This window comes from Schistocerca gregaria, unplaced genomic scaffold (genome assembly GCF_023897955.1).
Source record: "Schistocerca gregaria isolate iqSchGreg1 unplaced genomic scaffold, iqSchGreg1.2 ptg000337l, whole genome shotgun sequence".
NCBI lineage: Eukaryota > Metazoa > Arthropoda > Insecta > Orthoptera > Acrididae > Schistocerca > Schistocerca gregaria.
This window is the reverse complement of record NW_026061802.1, coordinates 517,574-544,552: the sequence shown is the minus strand read 5'-3', so window position 1 is coordinate 544,552 and position 26,979 is coordinate 517,574. Positions and strand designations below refer to the sequence as shown.

The 26,979-nt window shown below is 49.0% G+C and overlaps 48 non-coding genes across 48 annotated transcripts; all 48 read left to right on the top strand.

Annotated features, from left to right (window-relative positions):
• Window positions 1-245: 245 nt before the first annotated feature.
• On the top strand, window positions 246-318 carry Trnaf-gaa (transfer RNA phenylalanine (anticodon GAA)). Its single transcript has one exon. It is a non-coding gene; the product is annotated as a tRNA-Phe (tRNA).
• A 536-nt stretch (window positions 319-854) lies between these two features.
• On the top strand, window positions 855-927 carry Trnak-uuu (transfer RNA lysine (anticodon UUU)). The gene has a single exon. It is a non-coding gene; the product is annotated as a tRNA-Lys (tRNA).
• Window positions 928-1,064: 137 nt separating this feature from the next.
• On the top strand, window positions 1,065-1,146 carry Trnas-cga (transfer RNA serine (anticodon CGA)). The gene has a single exon. It is a non-coding gene; the product is annotated as a tRNA-Ser (tRNA).
• A 698-nt stretch (window positions 1,147-1,844) lies between these two features.
• On the top strand, window positions 1,845-1,926 carry Trnas-uga (transfer RNA serine (anticodon UGA)). Its single transcript has one exon. It is a non-coding gene; the product is annotated as a tRNA-Ser (tRNA).
• Window positions 1,927-2,510: 584 nt separating this feature from the next.
• On the top strand, window positions 2,511-2,583 carry Trnaf-gaa (transfer RNA phenylalanine (anticodon GAA)). The gene has a single exon. It is a non-coding gene; the product is annotated as a tRNA-Phe (tRNA).
• A 537-nt stretch (window positions 2,584-3,120) lies between these two features.
• Trnak-uuu (transfer RNA lysine (anticodon UUU)) lies at window positions 3,121-3,193 on the top strand. The gene has a single exon. It is a non-coding gene; the product is annotated as a tRNA-Lys (tRNA).
• A 137-nt stretch (window positions 3,194-3,330) lies between these two features.
• Trnas-cga (transfer RNA serine (anticodon CGA)) lies at window positions 3,331-3,412 on the top strand. Its single transcript has one exon. It is a non-coding gene; the product is annotated as a tRNA-Ser (tRNA).
• A 709-nt stretch (window positions 3,413-4,121) lies between these two features.
• Window positions 4,122-4,203, top strand: Trnas-uga (transfer RNA serine (anticodon UGA)). Its single transcript has one exon. It is a non-coding gene; the product is annotated as a tRNA-Ser (tRNA).
• Window positions 4,204-4,763: 560 nt separating this feature from the next.
• On the top strand, window positions 4,764-4,836 carry Trnaf-gaa (transfer RNA phenylalanine (anticodon GAA)). Its single transcript has one exon. It is a non-coding gene; the product is annotated as a tRNA-Phe (tRNA).
• A 536-nt stretch (window positions 4,837-5,372) lies between these two features.
• Window positions 5,373-5,445, top strand: Trnak-uuu (transfer RNA lysine (anticodon UUU)). Its single transcript has one exon. It is a non-coding gene; the product is annotated as a tRNA-Lys (tRNA).
• Window positions 5,446-5,582: 137 nt separating this feature from the next.
• Trnas-cga (transfer RNA serine (anticodon CGA)) lies at window positions 5,583-5,664 on the top strand. Its single transcript has one exon. It is a non-coding gene; the product is annotated as a tRNA-Ser (tRNA).
• A 698-nt stretch (window positions 5,665-6,362) lies between these two features.
• On the top strand, window positions 6,363-6,444 carry Trnas-uga (transfer RNA serine (anticodon UGA)). The gene has a single exon. It is a non-coding gene; the product is annotated as a tRNA-Ser (tRNA).
• A 584-nt stretch (window positions 6,445-7,028) lies between these two features.
• On the top strand, window positions 7,029-7,101 carry Trnaf-gaa (transfer RNA phenylalanine (anticodon GAA)). The gene has a single exon. It is a non-coding gene; the product is annotated as a tRNA-Phe (tRNA).
• Window positions 7,102-7,637: 536 nt separating this feature from the next.
• Trnak-uuu (transfer RNA lysine (anticodon UUU)) lies at window positions 7,638-7,710 on the top strand. The gene has a single exon. It is a non-coding gene; the product is annotated as a tRNA-Lys (tRNA).
• Window positions 7,711-7,847: 137 nt separating this feature from the next.
• Window positions 7,848-7,929, top strand: Trnas-cga (transfer RNA serine (anticodon CGA)). Its single transcript has one exon. It is a non-coding gene; the product is annotated as a tRNA-Ser (tRNA).
• A 698-nt stretch (window positions 7,930-8,627) lies between these two features.
• Window positions 8,628-8,709, top strand: Trnas-uga (transfer RNA serine (anticodon UGA)). Its single transcript has one exon. It is a non-coding gene; the product is annotated as a tRNA-Ser (tRNA).
• A 584-nt stretch (window positions 8,710-9,293) lies between these two features.
• On the top strand, window positions 9,294-9,366 carry Trnaf-gaa (transfer RNA phenylalanine (anticodon GAA)). The gene has a single exon. It is a non-coding gene; the product is annotated as a tRNA-Phe (tRNA).
• Window positions 9,367-9,903: 537 nt separating this feature from the next.
• On the top strand, window positions 9,904-9,976 carry Trnak-uuu (transfer RNA lysine (anticodon UUU)). Its single transcript has one exon. It is a non-coding gene; the product is annotated as a tRNA-Lys (tRNA).
• Window positions 9,977-10,113: 137 nt separating this feature from the next.
• Trnas-cga (transfer RNA serine (anticodon CGA)) lies at window positions 10,114-10,195 on the top strand. The gene has a single exon. It is a non-coding gene; the product is annotated as a tRNA-Ser (tRNA).
• Window positions 10,196-10,893: 698 nt separating this feature from the next.
• Trnas-uga (transfer RNA serine (anticodon UGA)) lies at window positions 10,894-10,975 on the top strand. The gene has a single exon. It is a non-coding gene; the product is annotated as a tRNA-Ser (tRNA).
• A 584-nt stretch (window positions 10,976-11,559) lies between these two features.
• Trnaf-gaa (transfer RNA phenylalanine (anticodon GAA)) lies at window positions 11,560-11,632 on the top strand. The gene has a single exon. It is a non-coding gene; the product is annotated as a tRNA-Phe (tRNA).
• A 537-nt stretch (window positions 11,633-12,169) lies between these two features.
• On the top strand, window positions 12,170-12,242 carry Trnak-uuu (transfer RNA lysine (anticodon UUU)). Its single transcript has one exon. It is a non-coding gene; the product is annotated as a tRNA-Lys (tRNA).
• A 137-nt stretch (window positions 12,243-12,379) lies between these two features.
• On the top strand, window positions 12,380-12,461 carry Trnas-cga (transfer RNA serine (anticodon CGA)). Its single transcript has one exon. It is a non-coding gene; the product is annotated as a tRNA-Ser (tRNA).
• Window positions 12,462-13,169: 708 nt separating this feature from the next.
• On the top strand, window positions 13,170-13,251 carry Trnas-uga (transfer RNA serine (anticodon UGA)). Its single transcript has one exon. It is a non-coding gene; the product is annotated as a tRNA-Ser (tRNA).
• A 584-nt stretch (window positions 13,252-13,835) lies between these two features.
• On the top strand, window positions 13,836-13,908 carry Trnaf-gaa (transfer RNA phenylalanine (anticodon GAA)). The gene has a single exon. It is a non-coding gene; the product is annotated as a tRNA-Phe (tRNA).
• A 536-nt stretch (window positions 13,909-14,444) lies between these two features.
• On the top strand, window positions 14,445-14,517 carry Trnak-uuu (transfer RNA lysine (anticodon UUU)). Its single transcript has one exon. It is a non-coding gene; the product is annotated as a tRNA-Lys (tRNA).
• Window positions 14,518-14,654: 137 nt separating this feature from the next.
• Window positions 14,655-14,736, top strand: Trnas-cga (transfer RNA serine (anticodon CGA)). The gene has a single exon. It is a non-coding gene; the product is annotated as a tRNA-Ser (tRNA).
• Window positions 14,737-15,434: 698 nt separating this feature from the next.
• Trnas-uga (transfer RNA serine (anticodon UGA)) lies at window positions 15,435-15,516 on the top strand. Its single transcript has one exon. It is a non-coding gene; the product is annotated as a tRNA-Ser (tRNA).
• Window positions 15,517-16,100: 584 nt separating this feature from the next.
• Trnaf-gaa (transfer RNA phenylalanine (anticodon GAA)) lies at window positions 16,101-16,173 on the top strand. The gene has a single exon. It is a non-coding gene; the product is annotated as a tRNA-Phe (tRNA).
• Window positions 16,174-16,709: 536 nt separating this feature from the next.
• Window positions 16,710-16,782, top strand: Trnak-uuu (transfer RNA lysine (anticodon UUU)). The gene has a single exon. It is a non-coding gene; the product is annotated as a tRNA-Lys (tRNA).
• A 137-nt stretch (window positions 16,783-16,919) lies between these two features.
• Trnas-cga (transfer RNA serine (anticodon CGA)) lies at window positions 16,920-17,001 on the top strand. Its single transcript has one exon. It is a non-coding gene; the product is annotated as a tRNA-Ser (tRNA).
• Window positions 17,002-17,699: 698 nt separating this feature from the next.
• Window positions 17,700-17,781, top strand: Trnas-uga (transfer RNA serine (anticodon UGA)). Its single transcript has one exon. It is a non-coding gene; the product is annotated as a tRNA-Ser (tRNA).
• A 585-nt stretch (window positions 17,782-18,366) lies between these two features.
• On the top strand, window positions 18,367-18,439 carry Trnaf-gaa (transfer RNA phenylalanine (anticodon GAA)). The gene has a single exon. It is a non-coding gene; the product is annotated as a tRNA-Phe (tRNA).
• Window positions 18,440-18,975: 536 nt separating this feature from the next.
• Trnak-uuu (transfer RNA lysine (anticodon UUU)) lies at window positions 18,976-19,048 on the top strand. The gene has a single exon. It is a non-coding gene; the product is annotated as a tRNA-Lys (tRNA).
• A 137-nt stretch (window positions 19,049-19,185) lies between these two features.
• Window positions 19,186-19,267, top strand: Trnas-cga (transfer RNA serine (anticodon CGA)). The gene has a single exon. It is a non-coding gene; the product is annotated as a tRNA-Ser (tRNA).
• Window positions 19,268-19,965: 698 nt separating this feature from the next.
• Trnas-uga (transfer RNA serine (anticodon UGA)) lies at window positions 19,966-20,047 on the top strand. The gene has a single exon. It is a non-coding gene; the product is annotated as a tRNA-Ser (tRNA).
• A 584-nt stretch (window positions 20,048-20,631) lies between these two features.
• On the top strand, window positions 20,632-20,704 carry Trnaf-gaa (transfer RNA phenylalanine (anticodon GAA)). Its single transcript has one exon. It is a non-coding gene; the product is annotated as a tRNA-Phe (tRNA).
• A 536-nt stretch (window positions 20,705-21,240) lies between these two features.
• On the top strand, window positions 21,241-21,313 carry Trnak-uuu (transfer RNA lysine (anticodon UUU)). Its single transcript has one exon. It is a non-coding gene; the product is annotated as a tRNA-Lys (tRNA).
• A 137-nt stretch (window positions 21,314-21,450) lies between these two features.
• On the top strand, window positions 21,451-21,532 carry Trnas-cga (transfer RNA serine (anticodon CGA)). Its single transcript has one exon. It is a non-coding gene; the product is annotated as a tRNA-Ser (tRNA).
• Window positions 21,533-22,230: 698 nt separating this feature from the next.
• On the top strand, window positions 22,231-22,312 carry Trnas-uga (transfer RNA serine (anticodon UGA)). Its single transcript has one exon. It is a non-coding gene; the product is annotated as a tRNA-Ser (tRNA).
• A 584-nt stretch (window positions 22,313-22,896) lies between these two features.
• Trnaf-gaa (transfer RNA phenylalanine (anticodon GAA)) lies at window positions 22,897-22,969 on the top strand. Its single transcript has one exon. It is a non-coding gene; the product is annotated as a tRNA-Phe (tRNA).
• Window positions 22,970-23,505: 536 nt separating this feature from the next.
• On the top strand, window positions 23,506-23,578 carry Trnak-uuu (transfer RNA lysine (anticodon UUU)). The gene has a single exon. It is a non-coding gene; the product is annotated as a tRNA-Lys (tRNA).
• Window positions 23,579-23,715: 137 nt separating this feature from the next.
• Window positions 23,716-23,797, top strand: Trnas-cga (transfer RNA serine (anticodon CGA)). The gene has a single exon. It is a non-coding gene; the product is annotated as a tRNA-Ser (tRNA).
• Window positions 23,798-24,495: 698 nt separating this feature from the next.
• On the top strand, window positions 24,496-24,577 carry Trnas-uga (transfer RNA serine (anticodon UGA)). The gene has a single exon. It is a non-coding gene; the product is annotated as a tRNA-Ser (tRNA).
• Window positions 24,578-25,161: 584 nt separating this feature from the next.
• Window positions 25,162-25,234, top strand: Trnaf-gaa (transfer RNA phenylalanine (anticodon GAA)). The gene has a single exon. It is a non-coding gene; the product is annotated as a tRNA-Phe (tRNA).
• Window positions 25,235-25,770: 536 nt separating this feature from the next.
• Trnak-uuu (transfer RNA lysine (anticodon UUU)) lies at window positions 25,771-25,843 on the top strand. Its single transcript has one exon. It is a non-coding gene; the product is annotated as a tRNA-Lys (tRNA).
• A 137-nt stretch (window positions 25,844-25,980) lies between these two features.
• Trnas-cga (transfer RNA serine (anticodon CGA)) lies at window positions 25,981-26,062 on the top strand. Its single transcript has one exon. It is a non-coding gene; the product is annotated as a tRNA-Ser (tRNA).
• Window positions 26,063-26,760: 698 nt separating this feature from the next.
• On the top strand, window positions 26,761-26,842 carry Trnas-uga (transfer RNA serine (anticodon UGA)). The gene has a single exon. It is a non-coding gene; the product is annotated as a tRNA-Ser (tRNA).
• The last annotated feature ends 137 nt before the right edge of the window (window positions 26,843-26,979 follow it).

The following is a 26,979-nucleotide window of genomic DNA, read 5'->3' as shown; positions in this document are numbered from 1 at the left end:
ACACGAGTTGCACGTGGCATCGATATAGCAAAGGTTTTCTAGAGCCAGCGAAGTCAATATTACATGAATCGAGTCGACATGTTTGCTTCTTACGATGATGGAATCAGAAGAAATGTGTGTGGTACATCACTGCATCTGCTGCTCGCCTTTCAGCGTCCCTATGTCTTATCAGACGAAGATGACTGTGAAATTGGCGGCGATTCAGAGGTTAACGAAGACGCGCAAATCTGCGGACTTAGGTGTGAGCCGAAATAGCTCAGTTGGGAGAGCGTGAGACTGAAGATCTAAAGGTCCCTGGTTCGATCCCGGGTTTCGGCAAGCGTATGTTTTGAAGCTGATGCCAATGGAATTGCTCCGAGTCTGTGATGATGTAGGTACAGCCGAGAACAAAAATGACTCTATCCTGTAACTGTTCAGGTTGTCTAGTGCTTGCCGTAAGAGGAACACAGTAGGCAACTCCCTGAGAAGTAAGAAAATACGAAAAGTCCTACCGACTGCGTTCCTTTTTTTGTGTCAGGAGGTGAAGAACGTCTCCAACGGAACCGTGAAATGAGCGAAAACGTGGGAAGCATTGCATTCGAAATGCTTGTGAAATTTCCAATTACTCAGTGAGTGTCGACAAAACACGTAAATCCTCTACTCCAACGTATGAGACCTAACGACTGCTGCGGTTTGTTTTTGCATTGTGTGTCAGCATTCTTCGATAGTCTGCTACGAGCTTAGCGCGACACGTTTGTAGACAGCATTCAGGCGACGTTTAATTAGTAACAGCTCCATGCAGCGATAGCACAGCTGTGAAGGACATGAGTCAATGTACAGCTGTGCATCGTGGGATGTTCTCTAGTGTCGTGTGAGCCCGGATAGCTCAGTCGGTAGAGCATTAGGCTTTTAACCTAAGGGTCCAGGGTTCAAGTCCCTGTTCGGGCGGAAATTCTAATACTTTGGTAGCGATTCCTCTGGTAGCGGTGGAAACACTACGGAAAAGAATGCAGCTACGCCGTTTTCTGATGCCACATAGCTTTAAACCGTAGAAGTTGCATGTGTCGGAGAACCTCGACCTACGGGCAGTCGTGGCCGAGTGGTTAAGGCGTCTGACTCGAAATCAGATTCCCTCTGGGAGCGTAGGTTCGAATCCTACCGACTGCGTGCGATTTTGCGTAAAGAGGAGCAAATATTTTCACACACGTGAACGCGGTTGCAAACCGATGGCGCCATCTTCAACAAGACGAAAATTTCCGTTTAACAATACTGAGTGTCGCGACGGCTGCTGCTTACTGTGGCTACCGGTTCTCCTCTCACTGACGCTGGGACTGCAGAAAGCCGTCGCAGGCCAGACGAGTGCGCTCCCGTCATTTTCTCGCGTCGACGCCGAGTTCGTGAGTACACAGACGTGCTTGGAAGCGTTGGACAGAGCCAACATTCATTTCTCTCTTTTTTAAGAATCGCAATTCAGTCATTCGAGTGCGGAAAAAGCAATGGTGCAGCGTTTCTTTTCTTAAGATCTCGCAGCTACTTGCAAGTATGTCGACCACTTAAGACGACAGAAAACTAGCGTCAGTGGGAAGTCGGTGAAGTCGCCATTGGAGCCATAAGCCAGTAATTACGTCATGCGAATCACTCGCACGCCACGCAGCTGTACGATAGCTCAGTCGGTAGAGCGTTTGATTTTCAACCAAAGGGTGTTGGGTTCAACGCCATGTCTAGGCGAAAATTAATACACTTTCGTAACGGCTAATGTGCTGGCAATGGAAACACTACAGAAAAGAGTGAGGCCACGCCGCTTTCTGCCATTGGATTGCTTCTAAAGGTGCACTTTCACGTGTCGGAAGACGCTACTGCTACCGGCAGTCGTGGCCGAGTGGTTAAGGCGTCTGACTTGAAATCAGATTCCCTCTGGGAGCGTAGGTTCGAGTCCTGCCGACTGCGGAAATTCTGTAGCTCTCAAAAGATGGGCGTTCAGCTGCATTCTAGCAGTTGCGTCACTACTAAACACGTGGGTCGCCGGCAATGTGCAGTATTATTGGCTGCAGCGCTACAGTCGCACCCAGAAGCCACAGCTCATCGCCTCGTCACACTGCCGTCCACCAGGTGTGAGTGCAAGTGTCGCCTCTCTGGGCAGTGCAGATGTGTCCATTTTAGCTTGCAGACAATTACGTGTAGCAATTTATGAGCTAACGCAAGTCAAATGTTTTAGCGTGTGTATCTGCTAGATACTGCCTCTCACATGGTAGAGAGGCTCACTCCTTCTTGTGTCTCGTTCTCTGCACACGAGTTGCACGTGGCATCGATATAGCAAAGGTTTTCTAGAGAAAGCGAAGTCAATATTACATGAATCGAGTCGACATGTTTGCTTCTTACGATGATGGAATCAGAAGAAATGTGTGTGGTACTTCACTGCATCTGCTGCTCGCCTTTCAGCGTCCCTATGTCTTATCAGACGAAGATGACTGTGAAATTGGCGGCGATTCAGAGGTTAACGAAGACGCGCAAATCTGCGGACTTAGGTGTGAGCCGAAATAGCTCAGTTGGGAGAGCGTTAGACTGAAGATCTAAAAGTCCCTGGTTCGATCCCGGGTTTCGGCAAGCGTATGTTTTGAAGCTGATGCCAATGGAATTGCTCCGAGTCTGTGATGATGTAGGTACAGCCGATAACAAAAATGACTCTATCCTGTAACTGTTCAGGTTGTCTAGTGCTTGCCGTAAGAGGAACACAGTAGGCAACTCCCTGAGAAGTAAGAAAATACGAAAAGTCCTACCGACTGCGTTCCTTTTTTTTGTGTCAGGAGGTGAAGAACGTCTCCAACGGAACCGTGAAATGAGCGCAAACGTGGGAAGCATTGCATTCGAAATGCTTGTGAAATTTCCAATTACTCAGTGAGTGTCGACAAAACACGTAAATCCTCTACTCCAACGTATGAGACCTAACGACTGCTGCGGTTTGTTTTTGCATCGTGTGTCAGCATTCTTCGATAGTCTGCTACGAGCTTAGCGCGACACGTTTGTAGACAGCATTCAGGCGACGTTTAATTAGTAACAGCTCCATGCAGCGATAGCACAGCTGTGAAGGACATGAGTCAATGTACAGCTGTGCATCGTGGGATGTTCTCTACTGTCGTGTGAGCCCGGATAGCTCAGTCGGTAGAGCATTAGGCTTTTAACCGAAGGGTCCAGGGTTCAAGTCCTTGTTGGGGCGGAAATTTTAATACTTTGGTAGCGATTCCTCTGGTAGCGGTGGAAACACTACGGAAAAGAATGCAGCTACGCCGTTTTCTGATGCCACATAGCTTTAAACCGTAGAAGTTGCATGTGTCGGAGAACCTCGACCTACGGGCAGTCGTGGCCGAGTGGTTAAGGCGTCTGACTCGAAATCAGATTCCCTCTGGGAGCGTAGGTTCGAATCCTACCGACTGCGTGCGATTTTGCGTAAAGAGGAGCAAATATTTTCACACACGTGAACGCGGTTGCAAACCGATGGCGCCATCTTCAACAAGACGAAAATTTCCGTTTAACAATACTGAGTGTCGCGACGGCTGCTGCTTACTGTGGCTACCGGTTCTCCTCTCACTGACGCTGGGACTGCAGAAAGCCGTCGCAGGCCAGACGAGTGCGCTCCCGTCATTTTCTCGCGTCGACGCCGAGTTCGTGAGTACACAGACGTGCTTGGAAGCGTTGGACAGAGCCAACATTCATTTCTCTCTTTTTTAAGAATCGCAATTCAGTCATTCGAGTGCGGAAAAAGCAATGGTGCAGCGTTTCTTTTCTTAAGATCTCGCAGCTACTTGCAAGTATGTCGACCACTTAAGACGACAGTAAACTAGCGTCAGCGGTGCGTCAGTGGGAAGTCGGTGAAGTCGCCATTGGAGCCATAAGCCAGTAATTACGTCATGCGAATCACTCGCACGCCACGCAGCTGTACGATAGCTCAGTCGGTAGAGCGTTTGATTTTCAACCAAAGGGTGTTGGGTTCAACGCCATGTCTAGGCGAAAATTAATACACTTTCGTAACGGCTAATGTGCTGGCAATGGAAACACTACAGAAAAGAGTGAGGCCACGCCGCTTTCTGCCATTGGATTGCTTCTAAAGGTGCACTTTCACTTGTCGGAAGACGCTACTGCTACCGGCAGTCGTGGCCGAGTGGTTAAGGCGTCTGACTTGAAATCAGATTCCTTCTGGGAGCGTAGGTTCGAGTCCTGCCGACTGCGGAAATTTTGTAGCTCTCAAAAGATGGACGTTCAGCTGCATTCTAGCAGTTGCGTCACTACTAAACACGTGGGTCGCCGGCAATGTGCAGTGTTATTGGCTGCAGCGCTACAGTCGCACCCAGAAGCCACAGCTCATCGCCTCGTCACACTGCCGTCCACCAGGTGTCAGTGCAGATGTGTCCATTTTAGCTTGCAGACAATTACGTGTAGCAATTTATGAGCTAACGCAAGTCAAATGTTTTAGCGTGTGTATCTGCTAGATACTGCCTCTCACATGGTAGGGAGGCTCACTCCTTCTTGTGTCTCGTTCTCTGCACACGAGTTGCACGTGGCATCGATATAGCAAAGGTTTTCTAGAGCCAGCGAAGTCAATATTACATGAATCGAGTCGACATGTTTGCTTCTTACGATGATGGAATCAGAAGAAATGTGTGTGGTACATCACTGCATCTGCTGCTCGCCTTTCAGCGTCCCTATGTCTTATCAGACGAAGATGACTGTGAAATTGGCGGCGATTCAGAGGTTAACGAAGACGCGCAAATCTGCGGACTTAGGTGTGAGCCGAAATAGCTCAGTTGGGAGAGCGTGAGACTGAAGATCTAAAGGTCCCTGGTTCGATCCCGGGTTTCGGCAAGCGTATGTTTTGAAGTTGATGCCAATGGAATTGCTCCGAGTCTGTGATGATGTAGGTACAGCCGATAACAAAAATGACTCTATCCTGTAACTGTTCAGGTTGTCTAGTGCTTGCCGTAAGAGGAACACAGTAGGCAACTCCCTGAGAAGTAAGAAAATACGAAAAGTCCTACCGACTGCGTTCCTTTTTTTGTGTCAGGAGGTGAAGAACGTCTCCAACGGAACCGTGAAATGAGCGAAAACGTGGGAAGCATTGCATTCGAAATGCTTGTGAAATTTCCAATTACTCAGTGAGTGTCGACAAAACACGTAAATCCTCTACTCCAACGTATGAGACCTAACGACTGCTGCGGTTTGTTTTTGCATTGTGTGTCAGCATTCTTCGATAGTCTGCTACGAGCTTAGCGCGACACGTTTGTAGACAGCATTCAGGCGACGTTTAATTAGTAACAGCTCCATGCAGCGATAGCACAGCTGTGAAGGACATGAGTCAATGTACAGCTGTGCATCGTGGGATGTTCTCTAGTGTCGTGTGAGCCCGGATAGCTCAGTCGGTAGAGCATTAGGCTTTTAACCTAAGGGTCCAGGGTTCAAGTCCCTGTTCGGGCGGAAATTCTAATACTTTGGTAGCGATTCCTCTGGTAGCGGTGGAAACACTACGGAAAAGAATGCAGCTACGCCGTTTTCTGATGCCACATAGCTTTAAACCGTAGAAGTTGCATGTGTCGGAGAACCTCGACCTACGGGCAGTCGTGGCCGAGTGGTTAAGGCGTCTGACTCGAAATCAGATTCCCCCTGGGAGCGTAGGTTCGAATCCTACCGGCTGCGTGCGATTTTGCGTAAAGAGGAGCAAATATTTTCACACACGTGAACGCGGTTGCAAACCGATGGCGCCATCTTCAACAAGACGAAAATTTCCGTTTAACAATACTGAGTGTCGCGACGGCTGCTGCTTACTGTGGCTACCGGTTCTCCTCTCACTGACGCTGGGACTGCAGAAAGCCGTCGCAGGCCAGACGAGTGCGCTCCCGTCATTTTCTCGCGTCGACGCCGAGTTCGTGAGTACACAGACGTGCTTGGAAGCGTTGGACAGAGCCAACATTCATTTCTCTCTTTTTTAAGAATCGCAATTCAGTCATTCGAGTGCGGAAAAAGCAATGGTGCAGCGTTTCTTTTCTTAAGATCTCGCAGCTACTTGCAAGTATGTCGACCACTTAAGACGACAGAAAACTAGCGTCAGTGGGAAGTCGGTGAAGTCGCCATTGGAGCCATAAGCCAGTAATTACGTCATGCGAATCACTCGCACGCCACGCAGCTGTACGATAGCTCAGTCGGTAGAGCGTTTGATTTTCAACCAAAGGGTGTTGGGTTCAACGCCATGTCTAGGCGAAAATTAATACACTTTCGTAACGGCTAATGTGCTGGCAATGGAAACACTACAGAAAAGAGTGAGGCCACGCCGCTTTCTGCCATTGGATTGCTTCTAAAGGTGCACTTTCACGTGTCGGAAGACGCTACTGCTACCGGCAGTCGTGGCCGAGTGGTTAAGGCGTCTGACTTGAAATCAGATTCCCTCTGGGAGCGTAGGTTCGAGTCCTGCCGACTGCGGAAATTCGGTAGCTCTCAAAAGATGGGCGTTCAGCTGCATTCTAGCAGTTGCGTCACTGCTAAACACGTGGGTCGCCGGCAATGTGCAGTATTATTGGCTGCAGCGCTACAGTCGCACCCAGAAGCCACAGCTCATCGCCTCGTCACACTGCCGTCCACCAGGTGTGAGTGCAAGTGTCGCCTCTCTGGGCAGTGCAGATGTGTCCATTTTAGCTTGCAGACAATTACGTGTAGCAATTTATGAGCTAACGCAAGTCAAATGTTTTAGCGTGTGTATCTGCTAGATACTGCCTCTCACATGGTAGAGAGGCTCACTCCTTCTTGTGTCTCGTTCTCTGCACACGAGTTGCACGTGGCATCGATATAGCAAAGGTTTTCTAGAGCCAGCGAAGTCAATATTACATGAATCGAGTCGACATGTTTGCTTCTTACGATGATGGAATCAGAAGAAATGTGTGTGGTACATCACTGCATCTGCTGCTCGCCTTTCAGCGTCCCTATGTCTTATCAGACGAAGATGACTGTGAAATTGGCGGCGATTCAGAGGTTAACGAAGACGCGCAAATCTGCGGACTTAGGTGTGAGCCGAAATAGCTCAGTTGGGAGAGCGTGAGACTGAAGATCTAAAGGTCCCTGGTTCGATCCCGGGTTTCGGCAAGCGTATGTTTTGAAGCTGATGCCAATGGAATTGCTCCGAGTCTGTGATGATGTAGGTACAGCCGAGAACAAAAATGACTCTATCCTGTAACTGTTCAGGTTGTCTAGTGCTTGCCGTAAGAGGAACACAGTAGGCAACTCCCTGAGAAGTAAGAAAATACGAAAAGTCCTACCGACTGCGTTCCTTTTTTTGTGTCAGGAGGTGAAGAACGTCTCCAACGGAACCGTGAAATGAGCGAAAACGTGGGAAGCATTGCATTCGAAATGCTTGTGAAATTTCCAATTACTCAGTGAGTGTCGACAAAACACGTAAATCCTCTACTCCAACGTATGAGACCTAACGACTGCTGCGGTTTGTTTTTGCATTGTGTGTCAGCATTCTTCGATAGTCTGCTACGAGCTTAGCGCGACACGTTTGTAGACAGCATTCAGGCGACGTTTAATTAGTAACAGCTCCATGCAGCGATAGCACAGCTGTGAAGGACATGAGTCAATGTACAGCTGTGCATCGTGGGATGTTCTCTAGTGTCGTGTGAGCCCGGATAGCTCAGTCGGTAGAGCATTAGGCTTTTAACCTAAGGGTCCAGGGTTCAAGTCCCTGTTCGGGCGGAAATTCTAATACTTTGGTAGCGATTCCTCTGGTAGCGGTGGAAACACTACGGAAAAGAATGCAGCTACGCCGTTTTCTGATGCCACATAGCTTTAAACCGTAGAAGTTGCATGTGTCGGAGAACCTCGACCTACGGGCAGTCGTGGCCGAGTGGTTAAGGCGTCTGACTCGAAATCAGATTCCCTCTGGGAGCGTAGGTTCGAATCCTACCGACTGCGTGCGATTTTGCGTAAAGAGGAGCAAATATTTTCACACACGTGAACGCGGTTGCAAACCGATGGCGCCATCTTCAACAAGACGAAAATTTCCGTTTAACAATACTGAGTGTCGCGACGGCTGCTGCTTACTGTGGCTACCGGTTCTCCTCTCACTGACGCTGGGACTGCAGAAAGCCGTCGCAGGCCAGACGAGTGCGCTCCCGTCATTTTCTCGCGTCGACGCCGAGTTCGTGAGTACACAGACGTGCTTGGAAGCGTTGGACAGAGCCAACATTCATTTCTCTCTTTTTTAAGAATCGCAATTCAGTCATTCGAGTGCGGAAAAAGCAATGGTGCAGCGTTTCTTTTCTTAAGATCTCGCAGCTACTTGCAAGTATGTCGACCACTTAAGACGACAGAAAACTAGCGTCAGTGGGAAGTCGGTGAAGTCGCCATTGGAGCCATAAGCCAGTAATTACGTCATGCGAATCACTCGCACGCCACGCAGCTGTACGATAGCTCAGTCGGTAGAGCGTTTGATTTTCAACCAAAGGGTGTTGGGTTCAACGCCATGTCTAGGCGAAAATTAATACACTTTCGTAACGGCTAATGTGCTGGCAATGGAAACACTACAGAAAAGAGTGAGGCCACGCCGCTTTCTGCCATTGGATTGCTTCTAAAGGTGCACTTTCACGTGTCGGAAGACGCTACTGCTACCGGCAGTCGTGGCCGAGTGGTTAAGGCGTCTGACTTGAAATCAGATTCCCTCTGGGAGCGTAGGTTCGAGTCCTGCCGACTGCGGAAATTCTGTAGCTCTCAAAAGATGGGCGTTCAGCTGCATTCTAGCAGTTGCGTCACTACTAAACACGTGGGTCGCCGGCAATGTGCAGTATTATTGGCTGCAGCGCTACAGTCGCACCCAGAAGCCACAGCTCATCGCCTCGTCACACTGCCGTCCACCAGGTGTGAGTGCAAGTGTCGCCTCTCTGGGCAGTGCAGATGTGTCCATTTTAGCTTGCAGACAATTACGTGTAGCAATTTATGAGCTAACGCAAGTCAAATGTTTTAGCGTGTGTATCTGCTAGATACTGCCTCTCACATGGTAGAGAGGCTCACTCCTTCTTGTGTCTCGTTCTCTGCACACGAGTTGCACGTGGCATCGATATAGCAAAGGTTTTCTAGAGAAAGCGAAGTCAATATTACATGAATCGAGTCGACATGTTTGCTTCTTACGATGATGGAATCAGAAGAAATGTGTGTGGTACTTCACTGCATCTGCTGCTCGCCTTTCAGCGTCCCTATGTCTTATCAGACGAAGATGACTGTGAAATTGGCGGCGATTCAGAGGTTAACGAAGACGCGCAAATCTGCGGACTTAGGTGTGAGCCGAAATAGCTCAGTTGGGAGAGCGTTAGACTGAAGATCTAAAGGTCCCTGGTTCGATCCCGGGTTTCGGCAAGCGTATGTTTTGAAGCTGATGCCAATGGAATTGCTCCGAGTCTGTGATGATGTAGGTACAGCCGATAACAAAAATGACTCTATCCTGTAACTGTTCAGGTTGTCTAGTGCTTGCCGTAAGAGGAACACAGTAGGCAACTCCCTGAGAAGTAAGAAAATACGAAAAGTCCTACCGACTGCGTTCCTTTTTTTTGTGTCAGGAGGTGAAGAACGTCTCCAACGGAACCGTGAAATGAGCGCAAACGTGGGAAGCATTGCATTCGAAATGCTTGTGAAATTTCCAATTACTCAGTGAGTGTCGACAAAACACGTAAATCCTCTACTCCAACGTATGAGACCTAACGACTGCTGCGGTTTGTTTTTGCATCGTGTGTCAGCATTCTTCGATAGTCTGCTACGAGCTTAGCGCGACACGTTTGTAGACAGCATTCAGGCGACGTTTAATTAGTAACAACTCCATGCAGCGATAGCACAGCTGTGAAGGACATGAGTCAATGTACAGCTGTGCATCGTGGGATGTTCTCTACTGTCGTGTGAGCCCGGATAGCTCAGTCGGTAGAGCATTAGGCTTTTAACCGAAGGGTCCAGGGTTCAAGTCCTTGTTGGGGCGGAAATTTTAATACTTTGGTAGCGATTCCTCTGGTAGCGGTGGAAACACTACGGAAAAGAATGCAGCTACGCCGTTTTCTGATGCCACATAGCTTTAAACCGTAGAAGTTGCATGTGTCGGAGAACCTCGACCTACGGGCAGTCGTGGCCGAGTGGTTAAGGCGTCTGACTCGAAATCAGATTCCCTCTGGGAGCGTAGGTTCGAATCCTACCGACTGCGTGCGATTTTGCGTAAAGAGGAGCAAATATTTTCACACACGTGAACGCGGTTGCAAACCGATGGCGCCATCTTCAACAAGACGAAAATTTCCGTTTAACAATACTGAGTGTCGCGACGGCTGCTGCTTACTGTGGCTACCGGTTCTCCTCTCACTGACGCTGGGACTGCAGAAAGCCGTCGCAGGCCAGACGAGTGCGCTCCCGTCATTTTCTCGCGTCGACGCCGAGTTCGTGAGTACACAGACGTGCTTGGAAGCGTTGGACAGAGCCAACATTCATTTCTCTCTTTTTTAAGAATCGCAATTCAGTCATTCGAGTGCGGAAAAAGCAATGGTGCAGCGTTTCTTTTCTTAAGATCTCGCAGCTACTTGCAAGTATGTCGACCACTTAAGACGACAGAAAACTAGCGTCAGTGGGAAGTCGGTGAAGTCGCCATTGGAGCCATAAGCCAGTAATTACGTCATGCGAATCACTCGCACGCCACGCAGCTGTACGATAGCTCAGTCGGTAGAGCGTTTGATTTTCAACCAAAGGGTGTTGGGTTCAACGCCATGTCTAGGCGAAAATTAATACACTTTCGTAACGGCTAATGTGCTGGCAATGGAAACACTACAGAAAAGAGTGAGGCCACGCCGCTTTCTGCCATTGGATTGCTTCTAAAGGTGCACTTTCACGTGTCGGAAGACGCTACTGCTACCGGCAGTCGTGGCCGAGTGGTTAAGGCGTCTGACTTGAAATCAGATTCCCTCTGGGAGCGTAGGTTCGAGTCCTGCCGACTGCGGAAATTCTGTAGCTCTCAAAAGATGGGCGTTCAGCTGCATTCTAGCAGTTGCGTCACTACTAAACACGTGGGTCGCCGGCAATGTGCAGTATTATTGGCTGCAGCGCTACAGTCGCACCCAGAAGCCACAGCTCATCGCCTCGTCACACTGCCGTCCACCAGGTGTGAGTGCAAGTGTCGCCTCTCTGGGCAGTGCAGATGTGTCCATTTTAGCTTGCAGACAATTACGTGTAGCAATTTATGAGCTAACGCAAGTCAAATGTTTTAGCGTGTGTATCTGCTAGATACTGCCTCTCACATGGTAGAGAGGCTCACTCCTTCTTGTGTCTCGTTCTCTGCACACGAGTTGCACGTGGCATCGATATAGCAAAGGTTTTCTAGAGAAAGCGAAGTCAATATTACATGAATCGAGTCGACATGTTTGCTTCTTACGATGATGGAATCAGAAGAAATGTGTGTGGTACTTCACTGCATCTGCTGCTCGCCTTTCAGCGTCCCTATGTCTTATCAGACGAAGATGACTGTGAAATTGGCGGCGATTCAGAGGTTAACGAAGACGCGCAAATCTGCGGACTTAGGTGTGAGCCGAAATAGCTCAGTTGGGAGAGCGTTAGACTGAAGATCTAAAGGTCCCTGGTTCGATCCCGGGTTTCGGCAAGCGTATGTTTTGAAGCTGATGCCAATGGAATTGCTCCGAGTCTGTGATGATGTAGGTACAGCCGATAACAAAAATGACTCTATCCTGTAACTGTTCAGGTTGTCTAGTGCTTGCCGTAAGAGGAACACAGTAGGCAACTCCCTGAGAAGTAAGAAAATACGAAAAGTCCTACCGACTGCGTTCCTTTTTTTTGTGTCAGGAGGTGAAGAACGTCTCCAACGGAACCGTGAAATGAGCGCAAACGTGGGAAGCATTGCATTCGAAATGCTTGTGAAATTTCCAATTACTCAGTGAGTGTCGACAAAACACGTAAATCCTCTACTCCAACGTATGAGACCTAACGACTGCTGCGGTTTGTTTTTGCATCGTGTGTCAGCATTCTTCGATAGTCTGCTACGAGCTTAGCGCGACACGTTTGTAGACAGCATTCAGGCGACGTTTAATTAGTAACAGCTCCATGCAGCGATAGCACAGCTGTGAAGGACATGAGTCAATGTACAGCTGTGCATCGTGGGATGTTCTCTACTGTCGTGTGAGCCCGGATAGCTCAGTCGGTAGAGCATTAGGCTTTTAACCGAAGGGTCCAGGGTTCAAGTCCTTGTTGGGGCGGAAATTTTAATACTTTGGTAGCGATTCCTCTGGTAGCGGTGGAAACACTACGGAAAAGAATGCAGCTACGCCGTTTTCTGATGCCACATAGCTTTAAACCGTAGAAGTTGCATGTGTCGGAGAACCTCGACCTACGGGCAGTCGTGGCCGAGTGGTTAAGGCGTCTGACTCGAAATCAGATTCCCTCTGGGAGCGTAGGTTCGAATCCTACCGACTGCGTGCGATTTTGCGTAAAGAGGAGCAAATATTTTCACACACGTGAACGCGGTTGCAAACCGATGGCGCCATCTTCAACAAGACGAAAATTTCCGTTTAACAATACTGAGTGTCGCGACGGCTGCTGCTTACTGTGGCTACCGGTTCTCCTCTCACTGACGCTGGGACTGCAGAAAGCCGTCGCAGGCCCACGAGTGCGCTCCCGTCATTTTCTCGCGTCGACGCCGAGTTCGTGAGTACACAGACGTGCTTGGAAGCGTTGGACAGAGCCAACATTCATTTCTCTCTTTTTTAAGAATCGCAATTCAGTCATTCGAGTGCGGAAAAAGCAATGGTGCAGCGTTTCTTTTCTTAAGATCTCGCAGCTACTTGCAAGTATGTCGACCACTTAAGACGACAGAAAACTAGCGTCAGCTGTGCGTCAGTGGGAAGTCGGTGAAGTCGCCATTGGAGCCATAAGCCAGTAATTACGTCATGCGAATCACTCGCACGCCACGCAGCTGTACGATAGCTCAGTCGGTAGAGCGTTTGATTTTCAACCAAAGGGTGTTGGGTTCAACGCCATGTCTAGGCGAAAATTAATACACTTTCGTAACGGCTAATGTGCTGGCAATGGAAACACTACAGAAAAGAGTGAGGCCACGCCGCTTTCTGCCATTGGATTGCTTCTAAAGGTGCACTTTCACGTGTCGGAAGACGCTACTGCTACCGGCAGTCGTGGCCGAGTGGTTAAGGCGTCTGACTTGAAATCAGATTCCCTCTGGGAGCGTAGGTTCGAGTCCTGCCGACTGCGGAAATTCTGTAGCTCTCAAAAGATGGGCGTTCAGCTGCATTCTAGCAGTTGCGTCACTACTAAACACGTGGGTCGCCGGCAATGTGCAGTATTATTGGCTGCAGCGCTACAGTCGCACCCAGAAGCCACAGCTCATCGCCTCGTCACACTGCCGTCCACCAGGTGTGAGTGCAAGTGTCGCCTCTCTGGGCAGTGCAGATGTGTCCATTTTAGCTTGCAGACAATTACGTGTAGCAATTTATGAGCTAACGCAAGTCAAATGTTTTAGCGTGTGTATCTGCTAGATACTGCCTCTCACATGGTAGAGAGGCTCACTCCTTCTTGTGTCTCGTTCTCTGCACACGAGTTGCACGTGGCATCGATATAGCAAAGGTTTTCTAGAGAAAGCGAAGTCAATATTACATGAATCGAGTCGACATGTTTGCTTCTTACGATGATGGAATCAGAAGAAATGTGTGTGGTACTTCACTGCATCTGCTGCTCGCCTTTCAGCGTCCCTATGTCTTATCAGACGAAGATGACTGTGAAATTGGCGGCGATTCAGAGGTTAACGAAGACGCGCAAATCTGCGGACTTAGGTGTGAGCCGAAATAGCTCAGTTGGGAGAGCGTTAGACTGAAGATCTAAAGGTCCCTGGTTCGATCCCGGGTTTCGGCAAGCGTATGTTTTGAAGCTGATGCCAATGGAATTGCTCCGAGTCTGTGATGATGTAGGTACAGCCGATAACAAAAATGACTCTATCCTGTAACTGTTCAGGTTGTCTAGTGCTTGCCGTAAGAGGAACACAGTAGGCAACTCCCTGAGAAGTAAGAAAATACGAAAAGTCCTACCGACTGCGTTCCTTTTTTTGTGTCAGGAGGTGAAGAACGTCTCCAACGGAACCGTGAAATGAGCGAAAACGTGGGAAGCATTGCATTCGAAATGCTTGTGAAATTTCCAATTACTCAGTGAGTGTCGACAAAACACGTAAATCCTCTACTCCAACGTATGAGACCTAACGACTGCTGCGGTTTGTTTTTGCATCGTGTGTCAGCATTCTTCGATAGTCTGCTACGAGCTTAGCGCGACACGTTTGTAGACAGCATTCAGGCGACGTTTAATTAGTAACAGCTCCATGCAGCGATAGCACAGCTGTGAAGGACATGAGTCAATGTACAGCTGTGCATCGTGGGATGTTCTCTACTGTCGTGTGAGCCCGGATAGCTCAGTCGGTAGAGCATTAGGCTTTTAACCGAAGGGTCCAGGGTTCAAGTCCTTGTTGGGGCGGAAATTTTAATACTTTGGTAGCGATTCCTCTGGTAGCGGTGGAAACACTACGGAAAAGAATGCAGCTACGCCGTTTTCTGATGCCACATAGCTTTAAACCGTAGAAGTTGCATGTGTCGGAGAACCTCGACCTACGGGCAGTCGTGGCCGAGTGGTTAAGGCGTCTGACTCGAAATCAGATTCCCCCTGGGAGCGTAGGTTCGAATCCTACCGGCTGCGTGCGATTTTGCGTAAAGAGGAGCAAATATTTTCACACACGTGAACGCGGTTGCAAACCGATGGCGCCATCTTCAACAAGACGAAAATTTCCGTTTAACAATACTGAGTGTCGCGACGGCTGCTGCTTACTGTGGCTACCGGTTCTCCTCTCACTGACGCTGGGACTGCAGAAAGCCGTCGCAGGCCAGACGAGTGCGCTCCCGTCATTTTCTCGCGTCGACGCCGAGTTCGTGAGTACACAGACGTGCTTGGAAGCGTTGGACAGAGCCAACATTCATTTCTCTCTTTTTTAAGAATCGCAATTCAGTCATTCGAGTGCGGAAAAAGCAATGGTGCAGCGTTTCTTTTCTTAAGATCTCGCAGCTACTTGCAAGTATGTCGACCACTTAAGACGACAGAAAACTAGCGTCAGTGGGAAGTCGGTGAAGTCGCCATTGGAGCCATAAGCCAGTAATTACGTCATGCGAATCACTCGCACGCCACGCAGCTGTACGATAGCTCAGTCGGTAGAGCGTTTGATTTTCAACCAAAGGGTGTTGGGTTCAACGCCATGTCTAGGCGAAAATTAATACACTTTCGTAACGGCTAATGTGCTGGCAATGGAAACACTACAGAAAAGAGTGAGGCCACGCCGCTTTCTGCCATTGGATTGCTTCTAAAGGTGCACTTTCACGTGTCGGAAGACGCTACTGCTACCGGCAGTCGTGGCCGAGTGGTTAAGGCGTCTGACTTGAAATCAGATTCCCTCTGGGAGCGTAGGTTCGAGTCCTGCCGACTGCGGAAATTCTGTAGCTCTCAAAAGATGGGCGTTCAGCTGCATTCTAGCAGTTGCGTCACTACTAAACACGTGGGTCGCCGGCAATGTGCAGTATTATTGGCTGCAGCGCTACAGTCGCACCCAGAAGCCACAGCTCATCGCCTCGTCACACTGCCGTCCACCAGGTGTGAGTGCAAGTGTCGCCTCTCTGGGCAGTGCAGATGTGTCCATTTTAGCTTGCAGACAATTACGTGTAGCAATTTATGAGCTAACGCAAGTCAAATGTTTTAGCGTGTGTATCTGCTAGATACTGCCTCTCACATGGTAGGGAGGCTCACTCCTTCTTGTGTCTCGTTCTCTGCACACGAGTTGCACGTGGCATCGATATAGCAAAGGTTTTCTAGAGCCAGCGAAGTCAATATTACATGAATCGAGTCGACATGTTTGCTTCTTACGATGATGGAATCAGAAGAAATGTGTGTGGTACATCACTGCATCTGCTGCTCGCCTTTCAGCGTCCCTATGTCTTATCAGACGAAGATGACTGTGAAATTGGCGGCGATTCAGAGGTTAACGAAGACGCGCAAATATGCGGACTTAGGTGTGAGCCGAAATAGCTCAGTTGGGAGAGCGTGAGACTGAAGATCTAAAGGTCCCTGGTTCGATCCCGGGTTTCGGCAAGCGTATGTTTTGAAGCTGATGCCAATGGAATTGCTCCGAGTCTGTGATGATGTAGGTACAGCCGATAACAAAAATGACTCTATCCTGTAACTGTTCAGGTTGTCTAGTGCTTGCCGTAAGAGGAACACAGTAGGCAACTCCCTGAGAAGTAAGAAAATACGAAAAGTCCTACCGACTGCGTTCCTTTTTTTGTGTCAGGAGGTGAAGAACGTCTCCAACGGAACCGTGAAATGAGCGAAAACGTGGGAAGCATTGCATTCGAAATGCTTGTGAAATTTCCAATTACTCAGTGAGTGTCGACAAAACACGTAAATCCTCTACTCCAACGTATGAGACCTAACGACTGCTGCGGTTTGTTTTTGCATTGTGTGTCAGCATTCTTCGATAGTCTGCTACGAGCTTAGCGCGACACGTTTGTAGACAGCATTCAGGCGACGTTTAATTAGTAACAGCTCCATGCAGCGATAGCACAGCTGTGAAGGACATGAGTCAATGTACAGCTGTGCATCGTGGGATGTTCTCTAGTGTCGTGTGAGCCCGGATAGCTCAGTCGGTAGAGCATTAGGCTTTTAACCGAAGGGTCCAGGGTTCAAGTCCCTGTTCGGGCGGAAATTCTAATACTTTGGTAGCGATTCCTCTGGTAGCGGTGGAAACACTACGGAAAAGAATGCAGCTACGCCGTTTTCTGATGCCACATAGCTTTAAACCGTAGAAGTTGCATGTGTCGGAGAACCTCGACCTACGGGCAGTCGTGGCCGAGTGGTTAAGGCGTCTGACTCGAAATCAGATTCCCTCTGGGAGCGTAGGTTCGAATCCTACCGACTGCGTGCGATTTTGCGTAAAGAGGAGCAAATATTTTCACACACGTGAACGCGGTTGCAAACCGATGGCGCCATCTTCAACAAGACGAAAATTTCCGTTTAACAATACTGAGTGTCGCGACGGCTGCTGCTTACTGTGGCTACCGGTTCTCCTCTCACTGACGCTGGGACTGCAGAAAGCCGTCGCAGGCCAGACGAGTGCGCTCCCGTCATTTTCTCGCGTCGACGCCGAGTTCGTGAGTACACAGACGTGCTTGGAAGCGTTGGACAGAGCCAACATTCATTTCTCTCTTTTTTAAGAATCGCAATTCAGTCATTCGAGTGCGGAAAAAGCAATGGTGCAGCGTTTCTTTTCTTAAGATCTCGCAGCTACTTGCAAGTATGTCGACCACTTAAGACGACAGAAAACTAGCGTCAGTGGGAAGTCGGTGAAGTCGCCATTGGAGCCATAAGCCAGTAATTACGTCATGCGAATCACTCGCACGCCACGCAGCTGTACGATAGCTCAGTCGGTAGAGCGTTTGATTTTCAACCAAAGGGTGTTGGGTTCAACGCCATGTCTAGGCGAAAATTAATACACTTTCGTAACGGCTAATGTGCTGGCAATGGAAACACTACAGAAAAGAGTGAGGCCACGCCGCTTTCTGCCATTGGATTGCTTCTAAAGGTGCACTTTCACGTGTCGGAAGACGCTACTGCTACCGGCAGTCGTGGCCGAGTGGTTAAGGCGTCTGACTTGAAATCAGATTCCCTCTGGGAGCGTAGGTTCGAGTCCTGCCGACTGCGGAAATTCTGTAGCTCTCAAAAGATGGGCGTTCAGCTGCATTCTAGCAGTTGCGTCACTACTAAACACGTGGGTCGCCGGCAATGTGCAGTATTATTGGCTGCAGCGCTACAGTCGCACCCAGAAGCCACAGCTCATCGCCTCGTCACACTGCCGTCCACCAGGTGTGAGTGCAAGTGTCGCCTCTCTGGGCAGTGCAGATGTGTCCATTTTAGCTTGCAGACAATTACGTGTAGCAATTTATGAGCTAACGCAAGTCAAATGTTTTAGCGTGTGTATCTGCTAGATACTGCCTCTCACATGGTAGAGAGGCTCACTCCTTCTTGTGTCTCGTTCTCTGCACACGAGTTGCACGTGGCATCGATATAGCAAAGGTTTTTCTAGAGAAAGCGAAGTCAATATTACATGAATCGAGTCGACATGTTTGCTTCTTACGATGATGGAATCAGAAGAAATGTGTGTGGTACTTCACTGCATCTGCTGCTCGCCTTTCAGCGTCCCTATGTCTTATCAGACGAAGATGACTGTGAAATTGGCGGCGATTCAGAGGTTAACGAAGACGCGCAAATCTGCGGACTTTGGTGTGAGCCGAAATAGCTCAGTTGGGAGAGCGTTAGACTGAAGATCTAAAGGTCCCTGGTTCGATCCCGGGTTTCGGCAAGCGTATGTTTTGAAGCTGATGCCAATGGAATTGCTCCGAGTCTGTGATGATGTAGGTACAGCCGATAACAAAAATGACTCTATCCTGTAACTGTTCAGGTTGTCTAGTGCTTGCCGTAAGAGGAACACAGTAGGCAACTCCCTGAGAAGTAAGAAAATACGAAAAGTCCTACCGACTGCGTTCCTTTTTTTGTGTCAGGAGGTGAAGAACGTCTCCAACGGAACCGTGAAATGAGCGCAAACGTGGGAAGCATTGCATTCGAAATGCTTGTGAAATTTCCAATTACTCAGTGAGTGTCGACAAAACACGTAAATCCTCTACTCCAACGTATGAGACCTAACGACTGCTGCGGTTTGTTTTTGCATCGTGTGTCAGCATTCTTCGATAGTCTGCTACGAGCTTAGCGCGACACGTTTGTAGACAGCATTCAGGCGACGTTTAATTAGTAACAGCTCCATGCAGCGATAGCACAGCTGTGAAGGACATGAGTCAATGTACAGCTGTGCATCGTGGGATGTTCTCTACTGTCGTGTGAGCCCAGATAGCTCAGTCGGTAGAGCATTAGGCTTTTAACCGAAGGGTCCAGGGTTCAAGTCCTTGTTGGGGCGGAAATTTTAATACTTTGGTAGCGATTCCTCTGGTAGCGGTGGAAACACTACGGAAAAGAATGCAGCTACGCCGTTTTCTGATGCCACATAGCTTTAAACCGTAGAAGTTGCATGTGTCGGAGAACCTCGACCTACGGGCAGTCGTGGCCGAGTGGTTAAGGCGTCTGACTCGAAATCAGATTCCCTCTGGGAGCGTAGGTTCGAATCCTACCGACTGCGTGCGATTTTGCGTAAAGAGGAGCAAATATTTTCACACACGTGAACGCGGTTGCAAACCGATGGCGCCATCTTCAACAAGACGAAAATTTCCGTTTAACAATACTGAGTGTCGCGACGGCTGCTGCTTACTGTGGCTACCGGTTCTCCTCTCACTGACGCTGGGACTGCAGAAAGCCGTCGCAGGCCAGACGAGTGCGCTCCCGTCATTTTCTCGCGTCGACGCCGAGTTCGTGAGTACACAGACGTGCTTGGAAGCGTTGGACAGAGCCAACATTCATTTCTCTCTTTTTTAAGAATCGCAATTCAGTCATTCGAGTGCGGAAAAAGCAATGGTGCAGCGTTTCTTTTCTTAAGATCTCGCAGCTACTTGCAAGTATGTCGACCACTTAAGACGACAGAAAACTAGCGTCAGTGGGAAGTCGGTGAAGTCGCCATTGGAGCCATAAGCCAGTAATTACGTCATGCGAATCACTCGCACGCCACGCAGCTGTACGATAGCTCAGTCGGTAGAGCGTTTGATTTTCAACCAAAGGGTGTTGGGTTCAACGCCATGTCTAGGCGAAAATTAATACACTTTCGTAACGGCTAATGTGCTGGCAATGGAAACACTACAGAAAAGAGTGAGGCCACGCCGCTTTCTGCCATTGGATTGCTTCTAAAGGTGCACTTTCACGTGTCGGAAGACGCTACTGCTACCGGCAGTCGTGGCCGAGTGGTTAAGGCGTCTGACTTGAAATCAGATTCCCTCTGGGAGCGTAGGTTCGAGTCCTGCCGACTGCGGAAATTCTGTAGCTCTCAAAAGATGGGCGTTCAGCTGCATTCTAGCAGTTGCGTCACTACTAAACACGTGGGTCGCCGGCAATGTGCAGTATTATTGGCTGCAGCGCTACAGTCGCACCCAGAAGCCACAGCTCATCGCCTCGTCACACTGCCGTCCACCAGGTGTGAGTGCAAGTGTCGCCTCTCTGGGCAGTGCAGATGTGTCCATTTTAGCTTGCAGACAATTACGTGTAGCAATTTATGAGCTAACGCAAGTCAAATGTTTTAGCGTGTGTATCTGCTAGATACTGCCTCTCACATGGTAGAGAGGCTCACTCCTTCTTGTGTCTCGTTCTCTGCACACGAGTTGCACGTGGCATCGATATAGCAAAGGTTTTCTAGAGAAAGCGAAGTCAATATTACATGAATCGAGTCGACATGTTTGCTTCTTACGATGATGGAATCAGAAGAAATGTGTGTGGTACTTCACTGCATCTGCTGCTCGCCTTTCAGCGTCCCTATGTCTTATCAGACGAAGATGACTGTGAAATTGGCGGCGATTCAGAGGTTAACGAAGACGCGCAAATCTGCGGACTTTGGTGTGAGCCGAAATAGCTCAGTTGGGAGAGCGTTAGACTGAAGATCTAAAGGTCCCTGGTTCGATCCCGGGTTTCGGCAAGCGTATGTTTTGAAGCTGATGCCAATGGAATTGCTCCGAGTCTGTGATGATGTAGGTACAGCCGATAACAAAAATGACTCTATCCTGTAACTGTTCAGGTTGTCTAGTGCTTGCCGTAAGAGGAACACAGTAGGCAACTCCCTGAGAAGTAAGAAAATACGAAAAGTCCTACCGACTGCGTTCCTTTTTTTGTGTCAGGAGGTGAAGAACGTCTCCAACGGAACCGTGAAATGAGCGCAAACGTGGGAAGCATTGCATTCGAAATGCTTGTGAAATTTCCAATTACTCAGTGAGTGTCGACAAAACACGTAAATCCTCTACTCCAACGTATGAGACCTAACGACTGCTGCGGTTTGTTTTTGCATCGTGTGTCAGCATTCTTCGATAGTCTGCTACGAGCTTAGCGCGACACGTTTGTAGACAGCATTCAGGCGACGTTTAATTAGTAACAGCTCCATGCAGCGATAGCACAGCTGTGAAGGACATGAGTCAATGTACAGCTGTGCATCGTGGGATGTTCTCTACTGTCGTGTGAGCCCGGATAGCTCAGTCGGTAGAGCATTAGGCTTTTAACCGAAGGGTCCAGGGTTCAAGTCCTTGTTGGGGCGGAAATTTTAATACTTTGGTAGCGATTCCTCTGGTAGCGGTGGAAACACTACGGAAAAGAATGCAGCTACGCCGTTTTCTGATGCCACATAGCTTTAAACCGTAGAAGTTGCATGTGTCGGAGAACCTCGACGTACGGGCAGTCGTGGCCGAGTGGTTAAGGCGTCTGACTCGAAATCAGATTCCCTCTGGGAGCGTAGGTTCGAATCCTACCGACTGCGTGCGATTTTGCGTAAAGAGGAGCAAATATTTTCACACACGTGAACGCGGTTGTAAACCGATGGCGCCATCTTCAACAAGACGAAAATTTCCGTTTAACAATACTGAGTGTCGCGACGGCTGCTGCTTACTGTGGCTACCGGTTCTCCTCTCACTGACGCTGGGACTGCAGAAAGCCGTCGCAGGCCAGACGAGTGCGCTCCCGTCATTTTCTCGCATCGACGCCGAGTTCGTGAGTACACAGACGTGCTTGGAAGCGTTGGACAGAGCCAACATTCATTTCTCTCTTTTTTAAGAATCGCAATTCAGTCATTCGAGTGCGGAAAAAGCAATGGTGCAGCGTTTCTTTTCTTAAGATCTCGCAGCTACTTGCAAGTATGTCGACCACTTAAGACGACAGAAAACTAGCGTCAGTGGGAAGTCGGTGAAGTCGCCATTGGAGCCATAAGCCAGTAATTACGTCATGCGAATCACTCGCACGCCACGCAGCTGTACGATAGCTCAGTCGGTAGAGCGTTTGATTTTCAACCAAAGGGTGTTGGGTTCAACGCCATGTCTAGGCGAAAATTAATACACTTTCGTAACGGCTAATGTGCTGGCAATGGAAACACTACAGAAAAGAGTGAGGCCACGCCGCTTTCTGCCATTGGATTGCTTCTAAAGGTGCACTTTCACGTGTCGGAAGACGCTACTGCTACCGGCAGTCGTGGCCGAGTGGTTAAGGCGTCTGACTTGAAATCAGATTCCCTCTGGGAGCGTAGGTTCGAGTCCTGCCGACTGCGGAAATTCTGTAGCTCTCAAAAGATGGGCGTTCAGCTGCATTCTAGCAGTTGCGTCACTACGAAACACGTGGGTCGCCGGCAATGTGCAGTATTATTGGCTGCAGCGCTACAGTCGCACCCAGAAGCCACAGCTCATCGCCTCGTCACACTGCCGTCCACCAGGTGTGAGTGCAAGTGTCGCCTCTCTGGGCAGTGCAGATGTGTCCATTTTAGCTTGCAGACAATTACGTGTAGCAATTTATGAGCTAACGCAAGTCAAATGTTTTAGCGTGTGTATCTGCTAGATACTGCCTCTCACATGGTAGAGAGGCTCACTCCTTCTTGTGTCTCGTTCTCTGCACACGAGTTGCACGTGGCATCGATATAGCAAAGGTTTTCTAGAGAAAGCGAAGTCAATATTACATGAATCGAGTCGACATGTTTGCTTCTTACGATGATGGAATCAGAAGAAATGTGTGTGGTACTTCACTGCATCTGCTGCTCGCCTTTCAGCGTCCCTATGTCTTATCAGACGAAGATGACTGTGAAATTGGCGGCGATTCAGAGGTTAACGAAGACGCGCAAATCTGCGGACTTTGGTGTGAGCCGAAATAGCTCAGTTGGGAGAGCGTTAGACTGAAGATCTAAAGGTCCCTGGTTCGATCCCGGGTTTCGGCAAGCGTATGTTTTGAAGCTGATGCCAATGGAATTGCTCCGAGTCTGTGATGATGTAGGTACAGCCGATAACAAAAATGACTCTATCCTGTAACTGTTCAGGTTGTCTAGTGCTTGCCGTAAGAGGAACACAGTAGGCAACTCCCTGAGAAGTAAGAAAATACGAAAAGTCCTACCGACTGCGTTCCTTTTTTTGTGTCAGGAGGTGAAGAACGTCTCCAACGGAACCGTGAAATGAGCGCAAACGTGGGAAGCATTGCATTCGAAATGCTTGTGAAATTTCCAATTACTCAGTGAGTGTCGACAAAACACGTAAATCCTCTACTCCAACGTATGAGACCTAACGACTGCTGCGGTTTGTTTTTGCATCGTGTGTCAGCATTCTTCGATAGTCTGCTACGAGCTTAGCGCGACACGTTTGTAGACAGCATTCAGGCGACGTTTAATTAGTAACAGCTCCATGCAGCGATAGCACAGCTGTGAAGGACATGAGTCAATGTACAGCTGTGCATCGTGGGATGTTCTCTACTGTCGTGTGAGCCCGGATAGCTCAGTCGGTAGAGCATTAGGCTTTTAACCGAAGGGTCCAGGGTTCAAGTCCTTGTTGGGGCGGAAATTTTAATACTTTGGTAGCGATTCCTCTGGTAGCGGTGGAAACACTACGGAAAAGAATGCAGCTACGCCGTTTTCTGATGCCACATAGCTTTAAACCGTAGAAGTTGCATGTGTCGGAGAACCTCGACGTACGGGCAGTCGTGGCCGAGTGGTTAAGGCGTCTGACTCGAAATCAGATTCCCTCTGGGAGCGTAGGTTCGAATCCTACCGACTGCGTGCGATTTTGCGTAAAGAGGAGCAAATATTTTCACACACGTGAACGCGGTTGCAAACCGATGGCGCCATCTTCAACAAGACGAAAATTTCCGTTTAACAATACTGAGTGTCGCGACGGCTGCTGCTTACTGTGGCTACCGGTTCTCCTCTCACTGACGCTGGGACTGCAGAAAGCCGTCGCAGGCCAGACGAGTGCGCTCCCGTCATTTTCTCGCGTCGACGCCGAGTTCGTGAGTACACAGACGTGCTTGGAAGCGTTGGACAGAGCCAACATTCATTTCTCTCTTTTTTAAGAATCGCAATTCAGTCATTCGAGTGCGGAAAAAGCAATGGTGCAGCGTTTCTTTTCTTAAGATCTCGCAGCTACTTGCAAGTATGTCGACCACTTAAGACGACAGAAAACTAGCGTCAGTGGGAAGTCGGTGAAGTCGCCATTGGAGCCATAAGCCAGTAATTACGTCATGCGAATCACTCGCACGCCACGCAGCTGTACGATAGCTCAGTCGGTAGAGCGTTTGATTTTCAACCAAAGGGTGTTGGGTTCAACGCCATGTCTAGGCGAAAATTAATACACTTTCGTAACGGCTAATGTGCTGGCAATGGAAACACTACAGAAAAGAGTGAGGCCACGCCGCTTTCTGCCATTGGATTGCTTCTAAAGGTGCACTTTCACGTGTCGGAAGACGCTACTGCTACCGGCAGTCGTGGCCGAGTGGTTAAGGCGTCTGACTTGAAATCAGATTCCCTCTGGGAGCGTAGGTTCGAGTCCTGCCGACTGCGGAAATTCTGTAGCTCTCAAAAGATGGGCGTTCAGCTGCATTCTAGCAGTTGCGTCACTACTAAACACGTGGGTCGCCGGCAATGTGCAGTATTATTGGCTGCAGCGCTACAGTCGCACCCAGAAGCCACAGCTCATCGCCTCGTCACACTGCCGTCCACCAGGTGTGAGTGCAAGTGTCGCCTCTCTGGGCAGTGCAGATGTGTCCATTTTAGCTTGCAGACAATTACGTGTAGCAATTTATGAGCTAACGCAAGTCAAATGTTTTAGCGTGTGTATCTGCTAGATACTGCCTCTCACATGGTAGAGAGGCTCACTCCTTCTTGTGTCTCGTTCTCTGCACACGAGTTGCACGTGGCATCGATATAGCAAAGGTTTTCTAGAGAAAGCGAAGTCAATATTACATGAATCGAGTCGACATGTTTGCTTCTTACGATGATGGAATCAGAAGAAATGTGTGTGGTACTTCACTGCATCTGCTGCTCGCCTTTCAGCGTCCCTATGTCTTATCAGACGAAGATGACTGTGAAATTGGCGGCGATTCAGAGGTTAACGAAGACGCGCAAATCTGCGGACTTTGGTGTGAGCCGAAATAGCTCAGTTGGGAGAGCGTTAGACTGAAGATCTAAAGGTCCCTGGTTCGATCCCGGGTTTCGGCAAGCGTATGTTTTGAAGCTGATGCCAATGGAATTGCTCCGAGTCTGTGATGATGTAGGTACAGCCGATAACAAAAATGACTCTATCCTGTAACTGTTCAGGTTGTCTAGTGCTTGCCGTAAGAGGAACACAGTAGGCAACTCCCTGAGAAGTAAGAAAATACGAAAAGTCCTACCGACTGCGTTCCTTTTTTTGTGTCAGGAGGTGAAGAACGTCTCCAACGGAACCGTGAAATGAGCGAAAACGTGGGAAGCATTGCATTCGAAATGCTTGTGAAATTTCCAATTACTCAGTGAGTGTCGACAAAACACGTAAATCCTCTACTCCAACGTATGAGACCTAACGACTGCTGCGGTTTGTTTTTGCATCGTGTGTCAGCATTCTTCGATAGTCTGCTACGAGCTTAGCGCGACACGTTTGTAGACAGCATTCAGGCGACGTTTAATTAGTAACAGCTCCATGCAGCGATAGCACAGCTGTGAAGGACATGAGTCAATGTACAGCTGTGCATCGTGGGATGTTCTCTACTGTCGTGTGAGCCCGGATAGCTCAGTCGGTAGAGCATTAGGCTTTTAACCGAAGGGTCCAGGGTTCAAGTCCTTGTTGGGGCGGAAATTTTAATACTTTGGTAGCGATTCCTCTGGTAGCGGTGGAAACACTACGGAAAAGAATGCAGCTACGCCGTTTTCTGATGCCACATAGCTTTAAACCGTAGAAGTTGCATGTGTCGGAGAACCTCGACCTACGGGCAGTCGTGGCCGAGTGGTTAAGGCGTCTGACTCGAAATCAGATTCCCCCTGGGAGCGTAGGTTCGAATCCTACCGGCTGCGTGCGATTTTGCGTAAAGAGGAGCAAATATTTTCACACACGTGAACGCGGTTGCAAACCGATGGCGCCATCTTCAACAAGACGAAAATTTCCGTTTAACAATACTGAGTGTCGCGACGGCTGCTGCTTACTGTGGCTACCGGTTCTCCTCTCACTGACGCTGGGACTGCAGAAAGCCGTCGCAGGCCAGACGAGTGCGCTCCCGTCATTTTCTCGCGTCGACGCCGAGTTCGTGAGTACACAGACGTGCTTGGAAGCGTTGGACAGAGCCAACATTCATTTCTCTCTTTTTTAAGAATCGCAATTCAGTCATTCGAGTGCGGAAAAAGCAATGGTGCAGCGTTTCTTTTCTTAAGATCTCGCAGCTACTTGCAAGTATGTCGACCACTTAAGACGACAGAAAACTAGCGTCAGTGGGAAGTCGGTGAAGTCGCCATTGGAGCCATAAGCCAGTAATTACGTCATGCGAATCACTCGCACGCCACGCAGCTGTACGATAGCTCAGTCGGTAGAGCGTTTGATTTTCAACCAAAGGGTGTTGGGTTCAACGCCATGTCTAGGCAAAAATTAATACACTTTCGTAACGGCTAATGTGCTGGCAATGGAAACACTACAGAAAAGAGTGAGGCCACGCCGCTTTCTGCCATTGGATTGCTTCTAAAGGTGCACTTTCACTTGTCGGAAGACGCTACTGCTACCGGCAGTCGTGGCCGAGTGGTTAAGGCGTCTGACTTGAAATCAGATTCCCTCTGGGAGCGTAGGTTCGAGTCCTGCCGACTGCGGAAATTTTGTAGCTCTCAAAAGATGGACGTTCAGCTGCATTCTAGCAGTTGCGTCACTACTAAACACGTGGGTCGCCGGCAATGTGCAGTGTTATTGGCTGCAGCGCTACAGTCGCACCCAGAAGCCACAGCTCATC